Genomic DNA, 8441 nt, shown 5'->3' with positions numbered 1-8441 from the left:
AAAGTAAGTAAACTTTACTTCCTTTGCTCCAGTTAACAAATATTAGTTTTTGTGAGATCAGCGATTTTTCTTACAAAAAAAACATTGATTTACTACAGGAGGCCTTTATTCATTGTTATAAAAAAGTGACTGTAGTGATTCAACCTTAATTTTATGAAGTGACGATAATACTTTCAACATTTTCTGCTCTTTTGTTATAGTCTCTGACGATTTGTTTTAGTTTTTTTTTTTTTTTGAGAGGTGTTGACACAAAGACCCGGATGCACTATTTTAGCAATGACATTAACACCTTTCTGAGAGGGTCATTAATAATATCTTAATTTGTGTTTTGAAGATGAACAAAGGTCTTGCAGTTTTGAGGGTGAGTGAGTAATGGCATAATTTAATTTTTTGGGTGTACCATCCTTATAATGCCAGTAGCTGTCACACTGAAGCTGCTCCCCGCTTGAAGTTGTGACATGAGGAAAGCCGTTTCCAGGTCCAAGCCTCCACTCATTTTAATTAAGAAAACCATCTTGATGGCCATTTATGAGTACCATTTATTCATATTATACATTAAGCTAATTAAAAAAAAACTTACAGTATGCACTACAGTTTCTGTGCTCACGGCATCACAGATACAAATATTTCTAATGATTTATAAAAGATGAATCACTGTCTGGCCATCTCTGATTTTGGTAAGGAGATGGATATGATTATACATTTTTTGGTAGCATTACATACATCATATGTGTAAATTAGCACAGTTTGTTTTCTTGTGGTATGAGCTTGAACCCGGAAGCAGCTATGCATGACATCAGACTTGACAAGCGGATTCAGTAACTTATTCCATGGTCTTTCCGATTACTCTATTCCGTTATTAACAGTTTATTTTTTTTGTATTGCACAGATATTTCCAAGTCAGTTCATATCATTGTTCTATAATAATGCGCTGTTTTAATTGACGTACACACACAGACATCATGCTGCATATACGAAAACCTTCAAGAGCACAGAAACATGTTGTAAATGCTAACTTAATAAAATGGCTTAGATACTGGATCATGGTAAGAGATAATGCATTGCTAGCTGTTCATTAAATTATTTCATTGCACAACATGGAGGCAAAGAACCACTTGTTCTTGAAGTGCATTAAAATCATTTGATGCACATTAAATTATTTAATGCACAGCCATGTATTATCCCTTATTTAAATGATTAGATTAATGATTTTAAAGATAGCTCACACATTAAAGCAAATGAGGTGATGTTAAACAACTCCTTTTGTCTTTTGTGAGGACTTACTTGGGAATCCTTTTTCCAGCAATTTCAGGTTCGGAGTTTATGTCAGAAGTATAGCTGGCCTTCTTCCAGTTGTTGGCTACATTTTGAAAAGATGCTGAAAAAAACAAATGCAGGTTAGGCTTTATTTTTGTTTATTTTACAGTATAGATAAATGATTTACAAACATTCTGAAATTAAAATACAGGTACGCTGGGCAAGATCATGTTTAGTATACAGTATCATTTACTCTTACCTGACTCGTGCAGGATTCTTGCTCTATGTCGGCTCCACCCTTTCTCTGGCTGTGGTGACTCCATTGTTCTGACACTCTTCAGCAACTTGTCAAGGTCTTTATATGGTGGCCACCAGGAGTAGCCATCAGCATACCAGGTCTTGGCAACTGGTCCTGTCGTCCCTTCTCCCTCAAACTCCACGATTAGGTACATTTTTTATTTTTTGTAGGTGTAAGCCTGAAACCCGTATTGCTTATCAACTGGGATGAATTTTCAACTGTGTAATTAAAATGCATGAACTATGTAACAAAGTGCTGAGAAAGAATTACTCTGTGTGTAGAAGTGGAAATGAAACAAATTGATCGTGATGGGGGACAAGAAACATTTTGCTCTCTATTTCCTCAAACTTGCAGAAATCGACTGTTGTTGAGAGGTCGTCAACTAAATGAATGCCAAGTGTTGAGGATGGTAGGGGATAGTCAAAAAAGGATTCCTGGTGGTTGAAGGTACTGTAAGCTACATGAATTTCATCCCTGAATGAAATTATGTTTTGCAGCTTAGCAACTTTTCCGTCAACGTAAATGTGACTGTTTGCCCGGTCCAGTTTCAGATTGTAAAGGCTCGTTCTCAGCTCTTTATATTGTGTCGCCTCATGAAAGGATGCAGGTAGAGGACCAGTCGCATGCGGTTTAAGCAGATGTGGCCTGTCTTTGTGAGATCTTTTTTTGCAGCTTCTTTGCATTTCTGAGAATCTTTTTATTATTTGACTCAGAGGGCATGTTGGCTTCCTCAGAAGTCGTTTGAGTTTGTTTAGGTGGTTCTCGTATTTGAAGGCACTGAACTTGTCAAGGACGCCATGCTTTTTTGCATCATCTGCCAGATGGACAAGGCAGTGTGCATTGTAAGATAAGAATTGTGGACCATACAGCTGACCAAAGTGAGTGACAAAGAGAACCAGTATGTCATTGGCATAATCACAGTAATCTTCAATCAAACTGTTGCTGCACAGGATGAAGATTCCCACAAAAAGTAGCAAAAAATTTCTGTACACCTCTGGGTTTAGGAGATCTTTCATCATGACAGGTCCGGTATACAGTAAAAACTGCCTGAACTCTGTTGCCTTCCACCTGTCAATTTCCCTCAATGCCCTTGGTTTTCGTGCAAACTCCATGGGCACACTTCTCTGAGCATTAATTAACCTTTCTGACAGTGTGTTTGTTTGAAATCCCGACAGCCTACAAGTGAGAGGACCGATCTTCAGCCACAAGAGAAGAAGCCGTCTCATGATTCCGAGGCACACGAGGTGCATGTAGTCGAGCGGGAAACCAGAGACCATATCTAGGGAGGTTTCTTCAAGAGGTGATGGACCATGGTGATGATCAGAATCTGTCTTGTTTCTGAAACTCTCGTTTGTTCTCAAAGGCATGTCGTTTCTTGGAAATGTCATTCTATTTTGTAGGTACACACCATCCTGTGTGCATTTATCACATCCGTGATAGCCTGTGTGACCTTTAACATTTTTTAGGAATGCACGGGCAGGTGCATCGCAAACCATTGAAGATAGACGTAAAGTTAACATCACTCCTTCAAATTCAAATCCATTAGCCAAGTTGTTAACATCAGAGATAAAATCTTCAAGATACTCTGCTAGTGATGTTGGTTTACACGTGCCACAAAATAAACCTATTGTCACCGGTTCCTCTTGTTTGATATTTTGCAGTGTTCCTAGGATGGGCCAGAACTGTGTTGTCGAGCTCTTATACAAGGGCAAACCATCAATATTGACCTGAAGGTCTAACGTGTGGATGTTGCGCAGAAGGTTAACATTCTGATGTAGCACCTCTTCAATTGAACTCAGAACTCCGAAATGGAAATACTGCCCACCAGCCTTGTCCTGAATTTCAGGGTTCAAACGCATAGTTCCTAGCAGAGTCCTGGAGTCTTTTGGAAGATTTAAATTGTGCAGCCGTAGAATGTGAAGCAGTGAATTCAGTGCCACATGTGTGACTTTGTGTTCAGTTGCCCAGGTTGCCAAATCTTCCTCTAGGGAAATTGGATCAGTTTCTGATTCTGTGTCTGATTCACTGTCCTCAGAAACATTTTCTATATTGACAGCTTCAGTCTCATCAATATGAGAGACCCAGTCCATAAATGTTTCTTCGTCAATTTGACCTTGACAGGTGTTACTCTGCATGCAACCTAACTCATAAGTTGGTGCCTGTATCGTCCGCAGTTGTTTATCCACCTTGTCCTTGGCCTTTCTTCGCAATGTCCAATAGGATGGTTCATTCGAAGCCATAGTTGTAAGACCTTAACACAAACAAACCCTTTTTTTTCTTTTTTTTTTTACTGGCGTACCGATACATGTGTAATGTGCATTACCATTTTTGATATACATACCTTTAGTGTTTGAACAGATGGTTGTAGATAACTTTCTGTAGTAAAATTAAACAAAGGACATAGTTTAATACTGGAATTTACATGAATACATTGTTTTTAAATCACATTTTAAATAAATTTGACTTTTTGTATTTTTGTATACATTTTATGATTTATGAAAATAGTGGTGTATATCTGATTTAAATCAAAGATTAAATACGATGGTCTTCCTAATTTTGTCACCCTATGCGATCGTGGATTTCATTCTTGGCTATAAGTAGTACTATAATCCGGGGTTAAATTGGGATTTGTTATGTTTTTGTTATGTGTTATGTTTGTTACAGTTACAGCATGACTTATTAAACCTATTACTATTAAAATTTTTACATAACATTTATTTTATCTCAACTTTTTTCTCACAAATACAAGTTTTTATCTCCTAATACAGACTTTTTAACTTGATTTAACTCAAAAGTACTGAGTTTTCTGCCACCAGATAGGCCTCGCCCATAAAAAAATCATCCTAGTTTTGGATCTGTAAGACTATCCCACTACCCAACTTCAATTTTGTTGAATAACAGTGCTTATCGCTAGGTGACAAGCTCTTGTAATAATCGAAGAACATCTTGAAAATGACATTTAATCAATATAATCAGATATTATATAAAAAAAACCATTTTGTACTGCATCCATGTAATTATCTATCTGTAAAGGCTATCTTTCTATCTCTCCCAGGTTTTCTTTTTTTCCCTTTCTTTTATTTCATAGACAAGCAAGTTTTATTGGCAATCCAGCCAAACAGATTCAAGATTATAGACAGGTCCACAGTATAAATTGAGTATTGTTTTTCATTATTATTATTGCTGTTATAGTAAAAAAATAGACTATTTGAAATGTTTTATTGAAATGTTAACAGCAAACTTTCAACAATATATATTTTTTTCACAATTTCAAGTGCTGCTTTTGTTTATTTTAGTTTGTGGTCTGAATTATGTCGATTTTAATGTCAGAAGTGACTTTTGAAGTTTTTGGAAGTTGGCGGGGGGTGGTCAGTGATTGTCATTGTGAGTGTGATGAGATCAGAAGTTGCTTGTCAGAAAATTAAAAACTATATACATTTTTTTGAGAAAACCTTTAAATGAAGCTAAAGAATACTACTCCCTTTCAAATAAAAGATGACAGGGACAGTTTGTTGGAGGCAGTCCAAAATGTAAAAGTTGTGGATGTTGCATAAGCTGTGAATGTCGCAAAGTCTAATAAACAAAATAAAACGACAATGCCTCACAAATGCTGACATTACAGACCATCACAGTACAGTCCTTAGTAAATATTGCATGTATGCTATTCTAATATGGGCTCGATTTTAAGGATTAGTTCACAATCCTAACAATCAGTCATTTTCTTAAATTTGTATTTGTTCTAACCACACATGCTCATCTTACTAGATCTGTAATGCGCATGCATACAAATTCCTGAAATGTTTTCCTCAAAAACATAATTTCTTTACGACTAAAGAAAAAAAGACATTGACATCTTTGATGACAGGGGGTGAGTAAATTACCTGTACATTTTTGTTCTGAAAGTCAACTAATCCTTTAATGCATTTATATAAATGTGATGCTTGTGATTGACTAATCTGTATGATATGAACATGGCAAATCGGAGATGAAGGAAGATTTATTCTTTTATTTAGTTTAGAAGAGTACCCTTTCAGTGCTTTAGTGGATGGCATGGTTTCAAATAATGTAAACCCAGATACTGGTGAGGTGTTAGATAAGTATAAACTATACTTACAAAGCCAAACACACAGTGTGTCTGGGCTCTGAAAAGAGCCTTTGGGGTGAATAGAGCTGCTGTTGAGACACAAGAGATAGAGTGCAAATGAAGAAACATATTACCTGAAGATAAACATTTCTCACAAAAAGTTTCATTACTTTAATGTGTGAGATTGTAAAATGTTTCCAAAATTATATACCAAAGTAATTTTTAATTTAAGAAGTTTTAATTTATCAGTTGATTTATTTAATTTTTAGCAGCAAAGTAAAATTAATATTAGAGCAATCGGCGTTACGGACGTGACATTCAAGGTCAAAACCTGAAATATAAATTCCCATAAATATTATTTCTATTTAAATGAGGTTAATGCTAGAGTGTGGGATCCGCAGTAAAATAAATCTTCACAAGTCTACATTAATTATGTAGGCTATTTCAAATAACTTGTGACGTCACGCACCCATCCCCTATAGCGACAAAAGTTATTTGAAATAGCCTACATAAAATGTTTAAATAAGATAAATTAATACTGACAATTAAAATTCTATGACATTTCAAATAGTTTTGACGATTTTTTCCTTTAGTCCGCCTGTGCATTTCTTACCCGCACAGTAAAAGCTGCACTGTTTTTGGTTGAGAATGCAATTTCTGAAATTTTAGAATGAATTAATTTCTAAAATGTTATGATTTATTTACTTCCTTCAAATTTCTATTAAAGCACGTTGATGCAGCTAAATACAGACCCTAAATGCACAACTTAAACTGGGTTTTGTTATTTTTGTATAAACTTTATTTTTTCATGGTAAGGTTGACATTTGCGTGGAATTGCTCATTACAATGTTTACAATATTATCTCCCTTCAATAGTGCAACAGCTGCTCAAGGCTGTCTTATTTTATACTGGACAGTCAGTGTTTTGGAGTTTGCAGCATTGTTCCTGTTACAGTGATGGAAAGTGATGTATGTCCTTTTGGAAGTGTGTGTGTGTGTTTGTTTATAATATAATATAATATAATTATTTATGTATTAATTTGTATGATCCCTTTAATGTCTTCATTAAGACGTTACTATCATAGTGCATGATGTTGCTTTGATCTAAACCCTGAGTAGTCAGTCAAAATACATACTTACAAAGCCAAAGACGCTCTTGAGAATTGGCTCTTAAAAGAGCCTTTGTGGTAAATGTAACTGCTGTAGACACATGCAGAAGAGAAAAAAAAAAGAAAAACAAATATGGGTGTCTGTACAAATTAAAATGTTTTCAGTTCTATCAGTGATTATTGATGAAGTGGTATGTTATGATGAATCTGGCAGAAACAGAGGTGTAGGTTGACTGCTACTATTTTCACTTACATCAATCAGACGGCAATCGACACTGAAAAAAAGAGAGAAGAGAATAATTATTTTTATGGTAGGCTATAAATTCCCAAAGTTTTTAAAGGCTCTCATGAATATGTGTAATATCATTGATAATGCAAGATGAGAAGAAGAATGCAGAAAAAAGTATTTGAGACCGTACCTCACAAATAAGCCAGATGCATTTTAATTATTGAGAATAACAATCACAACAACAATAGTAGTAGTTATTATTATGTTATATTATAATTATTGTTGTTACAAAAATAGGGATGACCGATTTCATTATAGTTTTAATCTAAACAGATGTAAAGGCGCGCACCTGAGAGAGGGAGAGAGAGAGAGAGAGCTCACGCGCTCGCATCCAAACCGACAACGCACTACCATTTTCCATACAAATATGAATAATCAAGATATTACTAGGAATAATTGTATAATTGGTCACTTTTTAAGTAACATTAACATGACAGATATCTGTGACAAGAGCGTCTCTTAAACGGAGCGGATTGGCTCTATTAGCAATGACGTCACACACAGCTGTAACGGCATTTAACGGTCTAACCAACGCATATATATATATCTATGGTTTAACGGCCCTGATGATGGAAAGTCGTTTTCCGTGTGTCTTTTCCGGTAAATGTAACACACATTTACCAGAAAAGACAGTCTAATTTAATGGGTTTTACGGATGAAAACGGCCACTATTTATTTTAGTGGTTATTTCCCAAAAAAAAAAAAGTTCCCTCAGAAAAACAAACCTCGAACAATTTGTAATTAACTTATTATAATTACATTTATAACTTTCTTTCTTCATAGTTTTAAATGTCATTTAATTTTGTAGTCGTCCTATACTTGTAAAAAGTAATTAAACTAAATTAGTTAAGTAAAAAAAAAGTAATTTACCTAAAAACACGCACTGCTGAGGAAGTCCGCTCAAAGGGGAGTCAGGCTGTGCGCGCGGTGGGCACAGACCCCTGTTTATATATGCCCGCTGCCCGGTTTCGCGGGCTTGGCACGCGAGTAAGGATTTACTTAATTAGAGAAAAAGTTTTTTTTAATTTTTTTTTTTAAGTATGTACATTTACATAATGATACATTGCGTTAACTTAGCGTTAAAAAAATGGAGTTTTCTAATGTAGTGCGGTCTTTGTGTTTTACTATATTATATTCAAAGCAATGGGTGTTACCAAAAATATAACGGTGATATTTGTTTTACTTCTTTCTTTTCCTCCCAGTTTGAGTCCCTCTTTATGAATTGTACTTAATCAACCCTATAGGTGGCGATGTACGCACCCGAGTCGACTTGCCAATATAAGACGAGACAATAGACGAAGAAGAGACAGTCACACTGAACTCCTCTTCACTGTGTAAACGTTACGATACGTTTGGTGGTTAAGAAGTAAGCACAGTATGATATTTGGAAATGTATCGTTTTATT

The 8441-nt window shown here is 35.4% G+C and overlaps 1 long non-coding RNA gene across 1 annotated transcript; it reads left to right on the top strand.

The window, feature by feature from the left end:
• The first annotated feature begins 255 nt into the window (after positions 1-255).
• On the top strand, positions 256-2690 carry LOC141313338 (uncharacterized). The gene is made up of 3 exons (XR_012349412.1): positions 256-1397; positions 1530-1703; positions 1910-2690. It is a non-coding gene; the product is annotated as an uncharacterized lncRNA (long non-coding RNA).
• The last annotated feature ends 5751 nt before the right edge of the window (positions 2691-8441 follow it).

This window comes from Garra rufa, unplaced genomic scaffold (assembly GCF_049309525.1).
Source record: "Garra rufa unplaced genomic scaffold, GarRuf1.0 hap1_unplaced_007, whole genome shotgun sequence".
NCBI classification, from domain to species: domain Eukaryota; kingdom Metazoa; phylum Chordata; class Actinopteri; order Cypriniformes; family Cyprinidae; genus Garra; species Garra rufa.
The sequence above is the reverse complement of the archived record's forward strand: the minus strand, read 5'-3'. Positions and strand labels throughout refer to the sequence as shown.